At 43.9% G+C, this 20,848-nt stretch overlaps 1 long non-coding RNA gene across 1 annotated transcript in view; it reads right to left on the reverse strand.

Moving 5' to 3' along the window:
- The window catches only part of LOC310838190, a 582,108-nt gene that overhangs the window by 448,322 nt on the left and 112,938 nt on the right, over nt 1-20,848 (reverse strand). The window contains exon 2 of the long non-coding RNA XR_014560780.1: nt 7,801-7,936. This is a non-coding gene — a long non-coding RNA (uncharacterized lncRNA). The remainder of the gene's footprint in view (nt 1-7,800; nt 7,937-20,848) is intronic.

Here is a 20,848-nt window from a genome sequence, read left to right on the forward strand (position 1 = left end):
TTTGAAATAAAATTGTCGCAGTGGTCGTACGACAGGGAAGTTGACTTATTTTGGAGTATGTACAATGGGAGGTAGGGGACAATTTCCAATTGCTGCCATTGCTTTTTGTGGTAGAACACAGCGTGATTATTACTGAACTTATTTGGGTTCTTCCTGGCCTTGCAGACTGTTGTTTCTGTAGCTGGAGCGGAATATCATGGGAGCCAGAGACAGATAAAGATAGCACAAACATAACCAGTAAGACTGATGGCATTATCATTGGAATGGCATGCCAGGATCATTCCGTTCAAAATTAGACAGAAGAAATGAGTACTTCTTAAGCCAATTTAAGCTGTTATGCGTCAGCCAAAGAGATGCGGCTTGCAAATTTGCTTGAGTATTGGGTTACATACCTGAAATGAGCACTCAATGTGGACAAGAAGATATTGGATGAAAGTATAATGCCACCTTTGTGCTATGATCACAAGCCATTAATTTTGCGTCATCCTTACTGGGGCGGACGGACTGGGTAGAATAAAGATAGCTTCATTTAGCACTCTTGAACAGAATTCCATTGTCTGAAATTGACCAGTAGTAGATGCTTCAGGGAACAACACTTGTTACATATGATCAAAATGAAAACCAGAGATGCTGCTCCTATGTACTGGTTAGAGAAGGTATCCCTGCAGGCCTACCCTAAGCTGCCAGTAAAGGATTGGGAAGCAGAAGGCTATGCAGTGCCCTCTGGCAGCTTATTTTGGCAAAAGGCAATTGCTACAGCCTTTCTCTTTGCTTTGCTTTGATTGATGGCCTTGTATTTTACTAGGCGAATTAACCTTTGCACACCATCAATGAGTGGCATATAAATAAAATCTTTCTTACTTAGGTACTTTCTTTCTTCCTCCTCTGGCTTTAGTGCTTCTCTTAGCCAAAACTTAAGTGCCATAAAATCCCCCACTTTCTGCAATCTCCTGCTGCTTCTACTCCGCCCCACACCCCACACTTATTCTTTAGCTTCAGAGCAGAAGTAGGATGTAGTTTCATCAGCACACACAATGTGATACCAGTTCTCTGTCGATACATTCGGGCAACAGCTTTGCAGTTCCAAATATTTCGGAGGCTGCATTGGTGCATCAGAGTGCTGGTGTTCTATTGCAACATAGTTCAGCGGCCTTCTGATGTGTACATGGAGCTCTGGATGAATAAATGGATGGAGAAGCACATCCCATTTAGTCCCACTTCCAGAAGAAAGAGACAAAGCACAGGTGTTGGGTAGACTTGGCCTATAACATTATTTAAACATTAAGCTCTGCAGTGAAACTCTAGCTGTCCAACATCTGGAGGGCTACAAGCTCCCTGTTCTAGAAGTTGGCTCAGAAGACTTGAGAGACATCTGCTCCATCAGGTGACTTGGGTACCAGTAACACAGCACTTTGCTCTGTAACTTCCTGGATGACCTCAGATCTCCAGCCTTGGCAAGATATGATGAACTGCTGACTTGGCTGCTAGATCATCTTGATACCTCTTCTCTGGATTTTTACACGTCCCTCCGGTTTTTCATCCTTCCCTAAAGCTTTGCCCTTGGTCTGTCACCTATGGGCTGTCTTCTGAACTCCACTAGTTCTGATTGTCTCTTCATCTGCTTCCTGGAGCATGTTCCTTGTACGCCTAATCAAACTGCCCACCATCACCACTTGATATTTTCTCAGTTACTTTCAGGCTACAGAAGTTTGTGTTGCCTCCGCAGACCTGCGGAGTTGGGCAGATCAGCAACTGAACTTCTTTGATGAATTCTGTGCTGCAAACCTCCATTCTGGTGGAAGAGAATGAACAACAACTGCTTCCTATATGACTTATAAATAAGGAGAACTCTAGATCTGACATGGATTCCAACCTTTTGGCTGGACTGTGATTCTACAGATGCTCTGGTACTTAAGGAAGATCAGCTGGAGTTATATGATTTGGGTATATAACATTTCCCCTCGAAGCAGTATCTGTTGATAAGAACCAAACATTGTACTTAATCAAATATCTCAGCCTCCCATTTGCTATTTATTTATTTATTTATTTGTGTGTGTGTGTGTGTGTGTGTGTGTGTGTTTAAGTTCCCATTGTGACTATAGCAACTTTGGGGTTGATTTGGGTTGATCTCCTAAGGTGTTTCATTAAGTTTCTTCAGCATTCACAGCAGGAAATAATCAATGCAGGTTTAACAGGAATACAAATGCATGTCACTGCAACCCTCTTGTTCAGAGATTGGCTTGGCTTGGTCAAAGAGCCATGATCTCCAGCAGGAGGCCAAGACTTACAATTGCACATCATGAGTCTTCCTCTAAAATAAACTGGGCAGTGGTGGCCTGCACAGAAGAATCATGATTGGTGACATGATTCAAGTCACCAAAATTTTGTTCATTGTTAATTGATTGCTTCTCTTTTCAAATTTGCTTCTCTCTTCTCTGTCGCCAAAAGATCAGGCTAGAGTGCTGTGGCAAATATTGCAACCAGTGCATCATGTTTGCAAGCATGATCAGCAAAAGTATGAGCTTTCTCCTCCAAAGGCTCTGTAATCTTTCAGCTGAACCACACCAACAATACACGGCCAGAGTTTGCCAGCCAATAATGCATGATCTGGCCTACCCTTGCAAGAGCTCACGTGATTTCATCTTAGATGCAGGATTCCCCACCTGCAATAAAAAAATAGGTGTGGACTGAGGCCTTGACATGGGAAGATGGCTGACTTCCTTGCTCTGGTTACCAATCTGGACTGCCATGCCTCCTATTTGCATTGGAGAAAAGCTCCCGTTGAAGCTAATAAGAGCTTCTTTGTTAGTCAGATAGCAGGAGTGGCCTTTCTAATTTGGACTAAGTCCTTGCAGGGCTAGCCCAAGACACTTTATTGCCTGAGGTGAACGGCAAGGTGGCATCCCTCTTATCCTATGTATGGAAGCTGACTGGAGTGGTGATTGGGCAGCATCCTCCACTGTACCTGAGAGCACCAAAGTTGGCTGTGGCACATAGAGAACTATCCTCCAGCATCTCACTGCCTGAGATGACTGCTTCATTCTACCTAATGGTAGAGCCAGTCCTGAGCCCTTGGTGTTCAGGATGGTTGTTCAAGGGGATCTCAGTATCTACACCAAGTCCATTGAATCCAGGGCAACTATTTCAACATGGAAGGGGTCCAACACAGGTAGCAGGACACACATTTGTTTTGGTTTTCTATACTAGACAGAAGGAAGGTGCTCCAGAATTGAAGGCTAGTCTTCCCTTGTTGTGGTCAGATCATTTGATATTGATATTTAGAATCACAATTGCCACTTCCCTTTGCAAGGGCTCTGTGGGATCTTCTAAGGCCATTGGAGTTTATCAGGATCCATTAGCTTCTAGGGTGGACAACACTGATTGATCTGTGGAATGCATAAATAACCCAGAGGGTTGACATGACCACTCCTGAGTAATCTCCCCCTCCCCCCCAAAGTCTGGACAGCTCCTTGGCGCATATCAGAATTGAGGCTAATGAAGCAAACAGATAGATGTCTACAGCACAGGTGGAAGGAAACTAATTATGAATCCAACCAAACATTAATATGAGCCCATCACATTTACTCTGTGGTTGTGATCCTCTTTAAGGGAGGGAGTGGTCTCGGTATTCTCAAAGGGGCAGCAGTGTGACCATTCCTGAAGAAATCTTATTTAGACACAGAAGATCTTAAATCGGAGAACTATACGTTGGTAGCAAAGGTCCTCTTCCAGTATAGGATTCTTGAATGAATAGTGTCAAAGCAAGTCCAATCACTCTTGAATGGGACTGATTTTCTGGATCTATTGCTATTGGAGTTTAGGCCTACTTATACTAATGAAGCTGCTTTGTATCATGTTTGTCTGGAAAAAGACAGAGGGAGTGCAACCCTATTGATTCTCCTCAATCACTCAGCAACTTTTGATGCTGTTGCCCATTGCATCCTTCTGGATTGGACATGGGTGGCACTGCTCTTTGGTTGTTCTACTCAAACCTGGATTTTGAGTAGGTAGGTTGACTACTGTGGAATTTTTGGGTCATGGGATTTATGGTTCAGGGCTCCATCTCATCTCCCACAATATGAAATATCTACATGAAACCGCTGACGTGAGGACATCCAGGGATTTGGAGTGTTTTGCCATCAGTATGCAGATGACATGAAGCTCTCCCTCCCCATTTCATATATCACCACCACCACCACATAAATCAGATGTGGTGGTGGGAGAGCTAGATCATTGTCTGGCCATGGTAAGGGATTGGCTGAAGTCCAACAAACTGATGCTCCTTCCAGGCAAGATGGAGGTGGTTTCTCTACACAGATGAGTGATGTTCAACCTGTTCAGGGAGGCATTTTGTTTTGATTTTTGGAGGTACACAACGTGGAGCCAATTTGAAGTGTTGCTTTTGCTATATGGCACTGTACAAACATGGGTGCTCCAAACCTAACTCCTATTTTCCACCCATACCTTAAGATCACCCACTAAAGCCCATTTCCAAGTACAGTGATACCTCGGGTTAAGTACTTAATTCGTTCCGGAGGTCCGTACTTAACCTGAAACTGTTCTTAACCTGAAGCACCACTTTAGCTAATGGGGTCTCCTGCGGCCGCCAGAGCATGATTTCTGATCTCATCCTGAAGCAAAGTTCTTAACCTGAAGCACTATTTCTGGGTTAGCGGAGTCTGTAACCTGAAGCATATGTAACCTTAAGCGTATGTAACCCGAGGTACCACTGTATCTCCTCCATCTGAAGTACAAAGGATGGCAGCAATGGAGGGTTTACAGTAACACCTTTTCAGCACCAGGTAAATGCCTTCTTGTTCATCCAGGCCTTTTAATAACATTCAGCTTTTATTGTACCATCTGCAATATGTTTTTAAGACCAGATGTACTCTTTTAAAACTTTGATATCAATGTTATTTCGGTCTTCACTTTTACAGCATTTTTTTTTAACCTGGTGGGATTGCCATCACTCTGTGTGTGTGTGTTTATTGATGTCACGATTTAGAATGTTAGCTTATTGTGCTGCTTGCATTTTTGTATTCATTTTTGCTTGAACTGCTTGTTTGTAACATTGCCTAGAAGGCCAGGTTGATAGGCAACTAATAAATGTGAGTAATAAACAAATTAAGCCTGGGGACCACCAGTTATCCATCTCTACCATAGAGACAAGTCAGACACTTTTATGGTTCTCAGCTGACAAGCAAAAAAGAGAAAGGAGGGAGTATGAATTGACATTTTTTCATGTCGTATTCAAACTGCTGCCTGAATATAATGTTGTGTAACGTTGGGAAAGGTACTGGGGCAGCATGGGGTCGGCTGAAGTTGTGTTGTCGGAGGCACTTGTGTGTTAACTGTTTTGTTTTTCGCAGCTGGAGAGGGCAGAAATAACAGCTGTTAATTAGACTTGGGAAAGGAGCCAGTTCTTGATTTTTTTTTTTTATTTAAAAAATGGAGAGGGAAAAGGGGGTATGCGGAAAGCAACTCTCCTGAAGCCACCAACAAAATTTCCATTCAGCTGTTTTGCTAGTGAAGCAACTTTTTTCGCTAGCACAAGCTGAACTCTTTCTCTTTTGGGTCATGTGCTCGCATGCGCACACACCAATTCCCCATGGACAGTAACTGATGGAGAAAATCTCTGTTGTGCCAGTTTCGATCCAGAGGCAAGATGAATAAGTCATGCAGATTTTATCTGCAAACAGCTGGAGGAGGGCTCTAAATATTTTTGTGATTCTTTGCCTTCCAAACGGTACCACCTCTGCATGTGTGTAGATCGAGAAATTATTTATTTATTTGGCAGTGGTGCTTAAAATAAAATAAAATCACCCCTTCTGAATATCTCCTTGAAGGTTTCTTCTTCTTCCTGAACTGCTTGTTTCTGTAGCAGCACCAATGCATTAGGGATCTGCTATTCTTCCTAACTTGATGTCTGGACTAATAATTAATGAATGAATTAATTAATTGATTAATTATACTGTCCTTCAGCTGAGGACCACAGAGCGGTTTATAATACAAAAACACAAAATTCCATAACATAATAACAAATGAAGCAATATACCCCACCACGAATTTAAAGGCCACAGATTGTTTAATTAGCCGAAGGCCTGGAAGAAGATGGAATGTAGGTGCCAGGTGAGTCTCCCTGGGGAGAGCATTCCACAAATGGGGAGCCACCACAGAAAAGGCCCATTTGTGTGCTGTCAACCTCCAGACCTCTCATGGAGGGGACACATCAATAAGGGCGTCAGATGATGATTGCAGGTTCCAGGTCAGTTGCAGATTGCAGCTTTAACAAAGGCGGCATTTGTTCATCTCCACCAAGCTAAGCAGTTGGCTCCTTACCTCTCTTGCCCTGACCTAGCCACTGTGATCCACGTGACTGTCACCTCCAGACTTGATTATTGTAACTCGCTCTACGTGGGGCTGCCCTTGAGACTGACCCAGAAACTCCAGTGGGTGCAGAATGCTGCAGTGAGACTCCTTACGGGGTCCCCGCCGTGGGATCACATTCACCTGGTGCTATACCAGCTGCACTGGCTCCCGATGGAGTACAGGATCAGGTTTAAGTTGCTGGTATTAACCTTTAAAACCCTATACAGCCTAGGACCCTCGTACCTAGGGGACCATCTCTCCTGGTATGCCCCACAGAGGAACTTACAGTCTTCAAACAAAAACATCCTGAAGGTCCCAGGCCACAGGGAGGTTAGGCTGGCCTCAACCAGAGCCAGGGCTTTTTCGGCTGTGGAACGCTCTGTCACAATAGACTAGGGCCCTGCGTGACTTGACATCTTTCTGCAGGGCCTGCAAGACAGAGCTGCTCCACCAAGCCTTTGGCCAAGGCACAGCCTGACCCCCTCCTTCTGTAATCCTCATAGAACTCTAGCCCAATGGTTGCCATTCATTTGATTTTGAATTGATTTTAAAATGAATTGATTTTAGAATGCTGTGTTACTTTTATTGCTCTTAGTCGCTCTGAGCCTGGCTTTTGGCTGGGGAGGGCGGGATATAAATAAAATGTTATTATTTATTATTCTTATTATATGGGAAGAGGAGGTCCTTGAGGTATTGTGATCCTGAGCCGTTAAGGATTTATGGGTCAAAACTAGCAGTTTGAAATAGGCCCGGAAACTAATTGTCAGCCAGTGAGGTCAGGGCAGGAGTGTTGCAATATCCTCTTGCCCTTGCAAGCAACCTGGCTGCCAAATTCTGTACCAACTGAATTTCAAACCATCTTCAGGGGCAGCCTCACATATAACACATTGCAGCAATCTAGCCTAAAGGTTGCCAGAGCATAGTTTTCTTATTTGTGTAGCTTATTCTTCTTTGCCAATGTGCACCGTCCCATATGTGTACTGATTAGATCACGGCATGAAAATAAGTCTTTCTGCGATAACAAAATCACCGCTCTGTTGCTGCACTTCCCCTTGACCCCTCTCCCGAACCCCATCTTCTTCTTCCTCCTCGATCTCTTATTTCATCTTCTATATTTAGGGCTAAACCACATGTGATTCAGGAGATTATGACCAGACCTTTTCCAGTTTTTCAATCCTTTTAAAATAGTTGCTGTGATCAGAGTAGCATCAGGGCTGGGTAAAGGATCGGCTAACCCTTCTTTCTGTACAGTATTCCCAGTCTAAATTCACCCCTAGTAGTGAATTAGTCCTATAACAGAAAAAAGGCACCTGTATTCTATGGCGGTATTCCCTGCCCCACGCCCCAGGTAGGCTGATACCAGCTCTGTGCATGTGCATGTGTGTGATTCAGATGGGGCAAACAGCAAAAGGTTAAAGGTAAAGGTACGACTCTGGGGTTGCGGCGCTCATCTCGCTCTATAGGCCGAGGGAGCCGGCGTTTGTCTGCAGACAGCTTCCGGGTCATGTGGCCAGCATGACAAAGCTGCTTCTGGTGAACCAGAGCAGTGCACAGAAACGTCATTTACCTTCCTGCCGGAATGGTACCTATTTATCTACTTGCACTTTGATGTGCTTTTGAACTGCTAGGTTGGCAGGAGCAGGGACCGAGCAATGGGAGCTCACCCCGTCGCGGGGATTCGAACCGCCAACCTTCTGATCGGCAAGTCCTAAGTTCTGTGGTTTGGACCACAGTGCCACCTTATACCCACACCATTCTTCCACTGAAAATCTGAGTCCGTATGGCTACTTTAATATAAAACAAAACAATCCCATCTGGACGTCCAATCAGAGATCTCCTGCACCGCATGTGGTTTGTCGCTTAGCCTTTTCATCTTATCTCTTACTTTATCTGGATTCTTTTCTTCTGGTAGCCTACTGCCTTTTATGTTTCTCTTTCCTCCTTTTGGCTGGGCTAAGGTGAGGAAGTGAGACAGGACTGGAGTTGTCTCATCTCTGTTTGTTTCTATGATTTTATTAGGAAGACCAATGAAAAACACGTCATGTGCTCTGAGCAGCACAACCATTTCCCCACCGCCAATCCCAGTTCCATGCCATTGGTCCACCCTACTTAGCTGTCATGATTCTACAGCACAAGGGTTGCTTGCCAACCTCTGAGAGCCTGTGGGCACAACTGCAAATGGAAGAGTTGGTTGTGGGCAACCCTCCATCCCATGTGCATGATGAAACATGCCCTGAAATATAATATATTTCAAACCTGAGTTCAGATTGGCGGGGGGTGGGGGTGGCAGAGAGGCTATGGGTATGGGTGAAGGCCTCTGTGGGCACATGTGGGGCTGTGGATGCCACACTGGCAACCCCTGCACTAGGAACTTACAGGTGCACGTTCACTCAAAAGAACATCCCTTTGTGTGCCCTAGGGCATTTTCTCGTGGTTCTTATTGGAGCCTAAGAATCACGTACCCGTCTATTTCTTCATGCATTCAAGAATGCCACCCCTCATGGTTTTATCTAATGTTTTCAGTAATACAAATAATGTATCCCTCTGTATGTTATCCCCCCTTGCCTTTGATGTCTCTCATCGCTTCATCTAAAGACCACTGAGAAGGCAAACAGAACTTACTAAATTAAAGATTTCATAGATCCAGAGCAAGCACTTTTCCGGCTTCACTAATGGGGCCTTGTATGTATTAGTTATTAGGTTGTTTGGGGTGTTTGATGTGTCTAATACCAAAGTAGTGCTGGAAGGAGATAAAGCGCAAAGTTTCGTGTACCTGATTGCAACATGCCTTGGTGGAGAAATTAGATCAATGATCATTTTCATTGTACTTGTCAGTTAGAAAGGGCTGCAGTAGTTCATTATGGCGTATTTACAATTCCACACAGTTGGAGCATCCCAGTGTTGGAGTCCTGCCAGAATGCAAAGTAAACACTGCAGCTGTCTGCCAGTGTCCTGAATTGCTGGCAGTTTTTGGAGCACACTTAGAAAATCTAGTCATATGGACTGACAGCTTGGGGGTGCTGAGAGAGCTTTTAAAATCAAAATGAAAGGTGGTTGTCCTGAGAGTTGTGTCCAAAAGGACGAGTCACTTTCAGAATAAAAAAATCAGGGTGCACTTGTGTTTCTCCAGTGCCTTAGAACCTTTAGTAAGAGCTGTTTCACACATACAGAGCAAACCCAGATTTGGCAATGAGTGCACATGGCAGCCAATCAAACAGTGCACCTAATACAATAGGCACATAAATAATGTAATATACAATGTAATCACGTAATTATATAATATCTACAGGTCAGGGACTGCTTGGACACAGAGGAATGTGACACTTGCTGGTTCCACTTGCTGGTCATTTGGGGTGGGTGTGTTGGGGTGCTCCTAACTGGTGAAGACTGCCCACCAGCAGAGTCTGGTGGAGCTGGGCAGAGGGACACTAGCACAATGAGTTTGGGGTTTTCCATTGCTCTGCCAGTCAGGTTCATGCCTCAGAATTCAATGTTTGATTTAGTAATTAATGTAGCCAGTATGGTTACGTTTTGAAGAGCATTCTACTGTGAAAGACAAATGTCTTACGTACTTACCTGTTTAGAAAAAGTAATCTATGCACATTTTCAGCATCTATCTATGAATATATATTTCCCATTTGCATTACATCTGATGCACATCTGAGCTGTGGTGAATGGGTTTTATGTGTCTTTTCATCCGGACAACGTATGTCTACATCTTGGACCACCAAGTACTGTACATGATTAGTTGCCCGGGATTACATCTGACTCAAAGACATACAAACTCTTCCTATAAAATACATCTTCAGTATAAAAACAATTGTCTTTGCATATTTAGTGGCAAGAAGGAGAATCAGCTCTCCGTATTGGCTTGCTATGTGAGATGGATGTTTGTAAACTTCAAAACTCCACAATGCCTTCGCAACCAGAGAACATTACTGCAAAGCAAATTGATCACTCGAAAATTATAAAGAGCGGCTCTAAGCGTTTATAATTAGTACTGTGTTTGTATCACGTAGGGTAGGTGTTAATCTTCGGCAAACACATTTTAAGGAATCAATTTGCATTTAAATAAATACACATGTAGCATCAGTCTTAATATGTCTCAAATGCTTGTATACAAACCTCTACCGTGCTTTGCTGGTGCAGGCTGAGTTTGATGAAGCACAGCAATTGTGTGTTTGAAATGGAATTTGCTTTTGGGTACTTTCCCTAAGGCTTTCTCTTTCTCTATGACTGCAATCCCCTATACAATTATTTGTGAGTAAGTCGCATTAAAGGCAATGGAGCTTGCTTCTGAGTATATGTGATGATCCACTGAAATTGGTGGGACTCATTCCTGAAGGCCTGCTCTTAATTTGGCAGGCCACGTGTACTGAAGACAATACCTACAGAGGTATGGAATGGAAGAAGTCATTGCTTAAGAACTCTGCCTAAGGGAAGATGAGCGCCAATGCCACAAGCTGGAATACCTCCCTCTCACCGGCAAGAGGAGGACAGTCTAGTGGGGACAGAAGCAATGGAGTGGGTAGGGCACCACCTCTTGTATTTCTGCCGCCTGAGGTAGGTGTTTCACTCCACCTCATCATTGGGCTGGCTCTCACTGTGCCTCATAAACAGCCCGGATTGCCAGTTTCCTGTTGGAAAGGAAGGCAGAGATTTTTATTTTTATTTTTTTAGCCACTGGATTCTGAAATGAGGGGAAAGATAGATAAAATGGTTGCTATGGTGACTAGGCCTTGTCCAAGCAGTGCCACAATGAACCGTAGCGGAAAGAAGATACGAAGTTAAATAGTCTTTCAGTGACCTTGGGCTCAGAGTGTCTCCCCTGATAAAGGGACCCATATCAGTTTCCTCAAAAGTAAGTGGTGTAAGTGTAAAGTGATATGATGAACTTTCCCCTCTTGATATGGCATTTACCAGCATGGAACCAAATTTTAGTTGTGAGCAAAGGGGGAATAGAAGGAACCATCAATGTGCAAAAGAAGTTCAAGAAGGTTTTGGAAGCTTGTGGATCAGAGAGAAGTTCCACATTCTTCACCGGATTTTGTCTTAGATCATGGGCCCTGCATCTAAGACCACAGCAGTCCCGAGATGCCACTCTGAATTTGTAGCCATGTTCTTCTCTTAAACAAAAATGCTGTGCAGTTAGGACAGTTGGGAACATACTGAGATTTAACTAGAGGGCCAATGTTTAGGTGGGCCAGTCTGTGATTTGGCAATGGCTAAAGTTGTAGTTAGTTTTAATCTTCTACATTATAATACTTGCATGCAATAGCCACTTTCCCTTAACTTTTTTTGTTTTGTTTTTAGCTTGTTTTCAGCTTTTTATGCTTTTAATGTATGTACCAGTGTGTCTTGGGCCTAAAGGTGATGTTGCACAGCTGGAAGGTACACAAGATGAGGTCCCTGATTTAGGAGGCTTCTCCCTTCCCTGTGCCCTCAGACTTCAGAAGCAGAGTTTGGGGGAGACGCAGGACTACAGCAGGAAAAAAATAAACACCTATATTGAGGTGCGCCACCCCTGCGGATCCTAGTGCCTGAGGCAGTCGCCTCATGTGTGGGCCGGCCCGGACTTGTATGCATGTAGTGCGATGAATCATGGACATATGTAAGTCAGGGATGGGGACTGCAGATGTGCCCTGTGTGTGATCATTGGACCCCATTTCCAAATGCGTCAGAATGGTTGCATCAAAAATGGAGCATAGGAAGCTGCCTCATACCGAGTCAGAGCATTGGGTCCATCTAGCTCAGTACTGTCTACACCAGTGTTTCTTAAGCTGTGGGTCCCCAGATGTTGCTGGACTACAACTCCCATCATTCCTAGCCAGCAATGATCAGTGGTCAGGGATGATGGGAGTTGTAGTCCAACAACATCTGGGGACCCACAGGTTGAGAACCACTTGTCTACACAGACTGGAGGCTGCTTTCCAAGATTTCTGCTTGGACCTGCCAGGGACCGAACATGGGTCCTTTTGTGTGCAATGCATGTGCTCCACCACTGAACTATGGCCCATCCCTGATTGGCCTGGGGTTGGATTCTTCTAGAATAATCTGGGTGTGCATGGAAGTATTTTAATGTGGGCTGATTCTTAGCCACTCCTTGGGAATTTGGATAATGTTAATGCTGCCCAGAAGCAGGATATGCCCAAGGGCAGTATCCTGCACAGTCTTGAAGGATGCTATCCCTAATGAACCAAGAGTGTATTCTGAGAATAGCAGTTGTATTGTCAAGCCTAAAGATTCTGTAGATTTCCTTCCTTTTGCAGAATCTTTCTCAAAATAACAATAATGAGAATTTGTTGAAAGCAGTTCTGGGTGGTACCTTTTGGCCTGCTTGGGTTGAAGCACTAAACTGAAGTTTAGCATGCTTCTCCTCCCGTTGGGTGGGGCCGTGAGTTGGAGCTTGGAAGTGTTACGCTTTTGCTATGATGTATGTACTAACATGAGCTTTTTCTGTATCCAGCAGTGTAATGTGCTAATGTATGCATTTCCTTTATAAGAGGCCTTTAATGCTTCCCGTCAAGCTTACAAGTATAAACTCTGTGTCTTTTCTTTGTAAACGGCATTTTGCATTTCCACAATATTGCGCCTTTGATTTCCTCCAAGAATGCCAGACTTTCACAATGTAATATGGATTAATTGTAAATGGTGTGAGCGAGGCATGAATGTTTAGCTTAGCAAAAAAAAAACATTCCAATTGGGAAAGAAGCAGCAGACAATCTGTAGCGTCATCTCAAAGATGGGCATTTCAACTCCACAAAACATAATTGGCTGAAGAAACAGCACCCCACCATGCCCTGTAAGTTTGTCTTCAGCATGGAAGAACAGCCCAAGGTCAGCAAAGACCCGATCATTGGTGTTATAGGACCAAAGTTTCTCTGACCATGTGCTAACAGCCTGTGGCCAAGATGACAAGGAGTGTGAAGGAAGGAGGCAATTGATCTCCTGTTAGCTGGGGAAAGCTGGTAAGAGCCTGTACCCCAGATAGCATCTATTGGCAAAAGGCAGTGGGGAAGTGTGCAAAGAACATCCCTCTAGAGCATCCCTCTAGAGCAGCATGCAGATGCCACAGCCATACTGATTCCTTCCTTCCTTCCATCCTTCTATCTAAACTCCTAGACTGGCCATCTAGCAGTCAGAACACCTATGCCTGGTAACTTAACACCTGTGAATGTAAGTGTGTAGGGGAAAGAGCTCTTGGATTTTCTGAACTGTATTCAATAAATGTGGTTGTTTTGCCTTTGATCCTTATTTAATGCCTTATTTTAATGGTTGGTTCAGCCTCCCAGGACACTGTACTCGACCTTAAAGTGGCCACTGGTGAGCAAAGGCACTCCAAAGGGAGACCAAAACATGAATTACAGTTCATCGAGAGGTTCAATAGGTGAACAACATGTGAATTAAATTGGCTCATTTCTTTTCTTAAAAAACAACAACCCACACTACTTGTGTTAAATAGGCTTACCAATGCTAGCATGTTTGTGTTATCAACTGCTCTTTTGTGTGGTGTCACTGTTAATAAGGTAATTGTCACCGCCTGTACTTTTCTGCACTTCATTTCCTTCTGACCTCACTGTTTACACCCTCCCCACTTGTACATATGTGTACCTGCATCTGACCAAGTGGGCTGCAGTCCATGAAAGTTTATTCCATGATAAATTTGCTAAAGGTGCCAAAAGACTTTGTTGGTTTTGCTGCAAGCAACTACCATGGCTGCTACTCTTTATTCATAACAGAAGCACCCGCTCCATTTTTAAACTAACCGCAGTTTGTAATTTCGTCCTATCCACCAATTGCACTTAAGCTATTGTTCACCTGAACAAGCCAAGATCATAAACTGTAGTATAACATGGTTTTGTTCGGACAAACCATAGTTTAAACTAGCCCCAGTTTGGACAAAACAACAATTCTAGTAAGTTGAAACAGAAGCAGATGCTCTGAACCTCCTTCTCGCAGCCATATCAGAGAAGGAGAGGGGAGAGGAGGGTGTTTGGTGTCATGTCTGAACGCAGCCATTGTCCACTGACCATGCCCCACGCTGCTATTAGTATGGGCTGTTAAGTGCCTGCATGAATATTCACAGTGTGGTCCTGCTCTTACGCTGCCATGGGAGTCTGGAGATTATGCTCTAAGGATTTGCTCTGTGAAGTCTGACATTCCTCTTTTGCTTTTATCTAAGTATAAACAAAAGATAAGTCCTACTGAAGCCAGACTTCCTGTTTTACATTTAAAAAAAAAAAAAATCTGCCAAAAGGTCGCGCGCGCGCTCTCTCTCTCTCTCTCTCTCTCTCTCTCATACACACACACACGAGAGAGAGAGAGAGAGAGAGAGAGAGAGAGAGAGAGACTAAAACTCCCCTCTAAAGCTGTTGGGGATATAGCATAACCTCTACAGATAAAGCAAAGTCTGCCTCCATGAAAGGCATGCTCAATGCATGAGATTTGAACATGGATACTAAAATTACAACCCTAGTTAGTTTCATACAAAAGGAACTTTCAAAGCAAGGGGCTTCAATTCAATTAAAACCAACCTGTTTGATTGTGCACACCCATAGTTCAAGCCATAATCTCCATTTTTGATATAACCTGCCCCTTGTTGTCGCAGCACATGCATTCTACATGTGTATTATGGGGCCTGTAGTCCTAAAGATACACAAACATTTGTCCCTGTGAATTAATATTGAACTGATGCCATAGCCAATGGAGCAGGGATGAAGTGCTACTACCACTTATTTCACAGCAAGGATGACGATGCTGTCTGCACATCTTATGCATGCCAAATAAACATGCCTCTTTTTTGCATTGCATTCACATTTTGAGAAGCTTACCTATAGACCCCCTTCCTCTTTGGAGCTCTGGTGCTTCATCCAACAAGCAGGGAGCTTAAATGAGGATGGAGTGGATGAGAGGATGTGGAAAGATCTGGAGAACTCAGTTTTGACTCTGGGTTTCCCATTCTCTACCAAATAAAAAAGGTGAGGAAAGGGCAGTTCCTATAGCCTTAATTCAACATCTTTATATTTCCTTTTAGCTGGGTTGAATAAATCTGGAGTGAGTGAGATAAGCCTGGTTTAAGGAAGTTCTGATAACAGCCACATTTGCTTTGGACTTTTGAAACATGAGAAATTCATTTTCTCCCAATAATCAACTGCTGCCTTGAACAGCCCAAACTGTCTATGTCTTGGGGCTGGGGATGTGGAAGACACTCCTGAGAAATTTCATAAACCTTATAATGCTGTTTTCAACTTCCCTCGAATTTTCTGTTGCCTTCTAAATTTGCTTGAGACAAAATTAAGTGGTGACTGCACTGAATCTGGTCCTTAAATATTTATTACACTTATGTATCAGTAGATTAGAAGCTGCCTTATACCATACATGAACAAAACAAGACTTTTTAGTCTGGATTCCTTGCACTCTCTCAGCGTAGCCAAAGGGTTAGATACAGACTTAGTTGAGATTGTCTCATTGACATCAATCTGCAGGGGTGTCTCAGTTTGTAGAACGTGGGTCATGAGTTTGAGACTTACATTGGGTAAAAAGATTCCTGCATCCCAGGGGATTGGACTGGGTGATCCTTAGGGTCCCTACCAACTCTATAATTCTAGGGATCTAAGTAAAGCCCATTGGCATTTTGACTCTGGGGAGAAAGGTATGGTATAAATAAATATCACCACCACCATCATCAGTGGGGACAAAGTTCAACAAATCTACTCTGGATTTGATTCAAATATCTGGTGCAAAAGCTGGAGTTGAGCAGGGAATAATAATAATATATATTTTCTTGGAACTCTGCCTTGCAGTCAAGAAACAATAACTTTTCACATTTTAATAGTCTCCATTGCTCATGCAATCATGCCAAGAAGAGTAATGCTACTGACCAAAGCTTATTGTTATTTCATATTGGGTTGTAAGAAATACGACTGTTTCCATGTCAAACGGAGGTCATTCTGACCACTGATGACTCTGGGGATAATTTTAGTGGCGCGTGTTTTTGTTCTTCCTAGTTACAATTTTTTGGTTAAGCAGAAGGAGTGGATACAGCACACCCACAAATCTCCCAAGGACTTTAGAGAATAAAGGATCTAATCCGCTTTGGGAAAGGGCTGTAGCTTAGTGCTGGGTTCAAGCCCAGGCATCTTCAGGAATACCCCACAGAGCTAAATGGACCAAAGGTCCAACTTGGTATAAGGTAGGTTTCTATATTCCATATTTCTAACAAATGGTGTGCTTCCAACTAGCAGATTTGTAGCATACAGTGCTCAAGCTAAAGAAAGTTAAGGAAGTAGCAAGAAGTTTTATAATTGTAATAGTAGCTATGGGCATTTCCATCCTATCGGGAAAGGTATAGGCTTGCTGGAAAAGGATTTCGGCTTCATCAACCTAGTCCAGCCCTCTACACTGTGACTGGTTGCTGCCCCATTTGTTGGTATCTGTCTGTCTCTGGAGACAATGGAGTACACCTTTGCAGGTGAAGTTCAACCCCTGGAGAATCCTAGCACCTGCTGTGGCTGCAGAGGCCAGTATCTCATAACTGCTGCCTCCCATGTTGTTTTTGCTGCATTAGTAGCACCAAAGTGTTCTCTCTGGGGTGCAAGCCTGGGCAGTGTGTGTGGAGGTCCTGGGCTGCCCAGATGACAAGACCTCTCGGCATTGCAGATGCCGTCCAAAGGAAAGCAGAGCATTATATTTGGCACAAGCTTGGTTGCAGGAGCTGCTGGAAGGAGGCGTACAAGGCACCATCCAACTGCCTTAGGGACTCCACTCTGGATTTGTGTAGGGTTTAGACTTTTCTTCTCCTGAATATGTCCCACAAGGCAGCAAGTACAGATTTTTTCTTCTGTAAGGTAGTGGAGGTTTAAGATCAGAATTTTCCTTCTCCTAGGTAGGCTAGGAGGTTGGCCACCTCATCAGAAGAGAAGACTCCCTGGAAAAGACCCTGATGTTGGGAAAGATGGGGGTCACAAGGAGAAGGGGACGACAGACGACGAGATGGTTGGACAGTGTTCTCGAAGCTACCAGCATGAGTTTGACCAAACTGCGGGTGGCAGTGGAAGGCAGGAGTGCCTGGCGTGCTCTGGTCCATGGGGTCACGAAGAGTCGGACACGACTAAATGACTAAACAACAACAACAAGGTAGGCTACCATCCCTGGTTGACTAGCTCCATCTGCCCTACATTTGTCTCTACAGCACATGCTGTAACTGCTTTCTTGACTGTTTGACCCACTTTAAGTCTCACCCACTCAATCCACCAGAGCTTGTATTCACATGCAGGAGAAGTCCCTAACTCACTGGGGGTTTGAGACCCATCAGCTACCCTCACTTGGTTTAGTTGGCTAGTCAAAGCCAGTTCCTAGAGTGTGGCCACTGTCACATGCTGACAGCTTCTAGGAGCCACAGGGGGGAGCCGATGATACGGATGAGTCTGGGAAAGTGGGGTATCCCAGCATGACAACTTTCCATTCTCCCAGTCAGGCACTTGCTGGTAGGGACAATCAGTCATGTAGTGTCTCTTTCCTTCAGTAGCAACCCCTCTTTTCTCTTTCCTTCACTTTGGGAACAAAACATTTTATTTACTTATTTAAGCCACCGAATTGATGCTTTTGAATTATGGTCCTGGAGGAGACTCTTGAGAGTCCCATGGACTGCAAGAAGATCAAACCTATCCATTCTTAAGGAAATCAGCCCTGAGTGCTCACTGGAAGGAGCTGAGGCTCCAATACTTTGGCCATCTCATGAGAAGAGAAGACTCCCTGGAACAGACCCTGATGCTGGGGAAGATTGAGGGCACAAGGAGAAGGGGACGACAGAGGACGGCATGGTTGGACAGTGTTCTTGAAGCTACCAGCATGAGTTTGACCAAACTGCGGGAGGCAGTGGAAGACAGGAGTGCCTGGCGTGCTCTGGTCCAGGGGGTTACGAAGAGTCGGACACGACTAAACGACTAAACAACAACACGAAAAGAACTACAAGGCACCTACAAATCTGAAGCTGCAATGTTAAAATGAAAACAATTGTGGAACAGCTCATGCACAGCTCATCTCACAATTGTACAAAACTGGAAAACAATGTTGAATGTTAATGTCTTGAATTGGTGGCATAACTTACTGCAGTACAAGAGATGCCAGGGATCAAACTTGGGAGCTTCTGTGTGAAAAACAGATGCTCTGCTACTAAGCTAAAATTCTTCTAAACATCAGCTAGTAGGGTGACTTCCAGTTCTGAAGAAGGGAGGTCCAGATCCAACAGCTCTTCAGAGTCACTGGCCATGTGGAGGCCTAATGGAGGGAGGTTCTCTTCCTTCTCCCTGGGTGGGGCTGAGTCCCAACAGTGGATTTTCAGGTGCTTGCATGAGATGTGGTTCTTAAATTATGGAAGAAAGAAAAGCATTTTCTCATGAATTCTTTATTGTTTTCCTCCTAATTCATCCAAGCACTAGCGGCAGAAGACAAAATTTCAGCAGGTGCCCCTTGTTATATTATAATTTGGGGAGCTGGCTTCAGCTTGCAAAAATTTCCTCTTCTAAACACCTGTTAAAAATATAGGAACCCTATTGTTTGCAGTTTGGCCATCATTACTGCCACTGCTATCATTTGTAAAAGGAATGAGTAGAAATAATGACATACCCTTTTGCTAATGGACTTATATTTTGCCCAGTACCATTCCCCATGAGGTTCCTGAAACTAATGTAATTATCATAGACTTGGCATCAAGGCAGTTAATATAGAAAAATACAATTCATTTTTCTCATCTCCGAAACTTTGTTCCACAGAGAGACCATTATACCCTTGCAAATTTCATGCAGTTCTTCTCCAATATCTACAAATCACAGACCTCCTTAGCCTCAAACCACCTGATTCTTATTTTCTACTTCTTCATAAATCTTTTTTTAAAAAACCTTTATGATATCTGGGACTCATAACAGATGGGATGTTTGCCAGGTGGAGTACAATGGAAGGAAATGAAAGATAAAAAATGATTGGGCAGGAATTAAACAGGAGATGAAATTACTCTCAAGTGGTTTGGCCAAGAAAGAGGATCTTTATTTTTGGAATACAAAATAAAATATAGATTTTAAAGACTGAATTTTAGGGGGATTTTTTTTAGGTAGGGAAGAGCTCCTATAGATAAGATGATATCTACCCTCTATTTATGTTCCAAAGCACTACATATGTGCCAGTCATTTTAAGTCCTGTTGCTATTCTTGGAACTACATCACGACTGAGGGGGGTTTGCTAACTCTGAAATAGATAAATCTTACTAAAATGACTGCATGGTAGCAGACAGATAAAGTGGCTCGGGATGAGGTTGAGAGGAAAAGTAACTGAATAGCAGAAGACTAGCATGTCCTCTTGAACTATGGCTAGCGGTGAGCTATTCCGTGCTTGGAGATTATCACTGCACCTTCTTCACAGTCTCTGGCTACCATTACAGATGCATGAAGCATCCTGGGGGCCACTTTAATGAGATCTCACAGAAGCAGGGAAAGAGTACGAATTAAGCAGCCACATGGGCAGAGACCATACTGTGGGTATGATGAAGGCAGCCTCTGTCTGCGGCACATACTGGATGATTGCTGTCTCCCACATGAATTCAACATTTATTAAGGTTTGTGAATGGGTTCTTGTCCAAACTCAGGAGCTTGATAAAGAAGGCAAGGACAGTCACCCCCACTGTGTTCACATCCCTCCTGTGTCTCTGTTTCTAATTTGCTCCTGCTGACTCCCAAATCCTACCATATCTTTGGACAGAAACCCTTCAACCTGTGTTGGTCCCTTGCTGAGCTGCAAAGCTGAGTCGGATCTATGGCGCTGTGGTCTAAACCACTGAGCCTCTTGGGCTTGCCGATTGGAAGGTCGGCAGTTCAAATCCCTGCAATGGAGTGAGTTCCTGTTGCTCTGTCCCAGCTTTTGCCTACCTAGCAGTTCGAAAGTATACCAGTGCAAGTAGATAAATAGGTACTGCTGTGGCAGGAAGGTAAACGGTGTTTCCGTGTGCTCTGGTTTCCGTCACGGTGTCCCATTGCACCAGAAGCGGTTTAGTCATGCTGGCCACATGACCGGGGAAGCTGTCTATGGACAAACGTTGGCTCCCTCAGCCTGAAAGCGAGATGAGCGCCGTAACCGCATAGTTGCCTTTGACTGGACTTAACCATCCAGGGGTCCTTTACCTTTTTCTTTTTATTTACAGTAAGTCCAGTTGTGGCTTCAATGTTTATTCCCTGATTATTTTTTAAAATAATATTTGTTGGATTTTGTTCAGCAGAAAAACTAAAATAAGAAAGGAAACAGAAAATATAACCAAGAATTGCTGGCGTGAGAGGCCAGAGGTAGAATAAAGTAGATCACAGAATCACAGAAGTGACCATGAGGATCATATGGTCCAGGCATCCCCAACCTTCAGCCCTCCAGATGTTTTGGACTACAATTCCCATCATCCCTGACCACTGGTCCTGTTAGCTAGAGATCATGGGAGTTG

This window comes from Podarcis gaigeae (genome assembly GCF_964106915.1).
Source record: "Podarcis gaigeae genome assembly, chromosome: 2".
Taxonomy (NCBI): Eukaryota; Metazoa; Chordata; class Lepidosauria; order Squamata; family Lacertidae; genus Podarcis; species Podarcis gaigeae.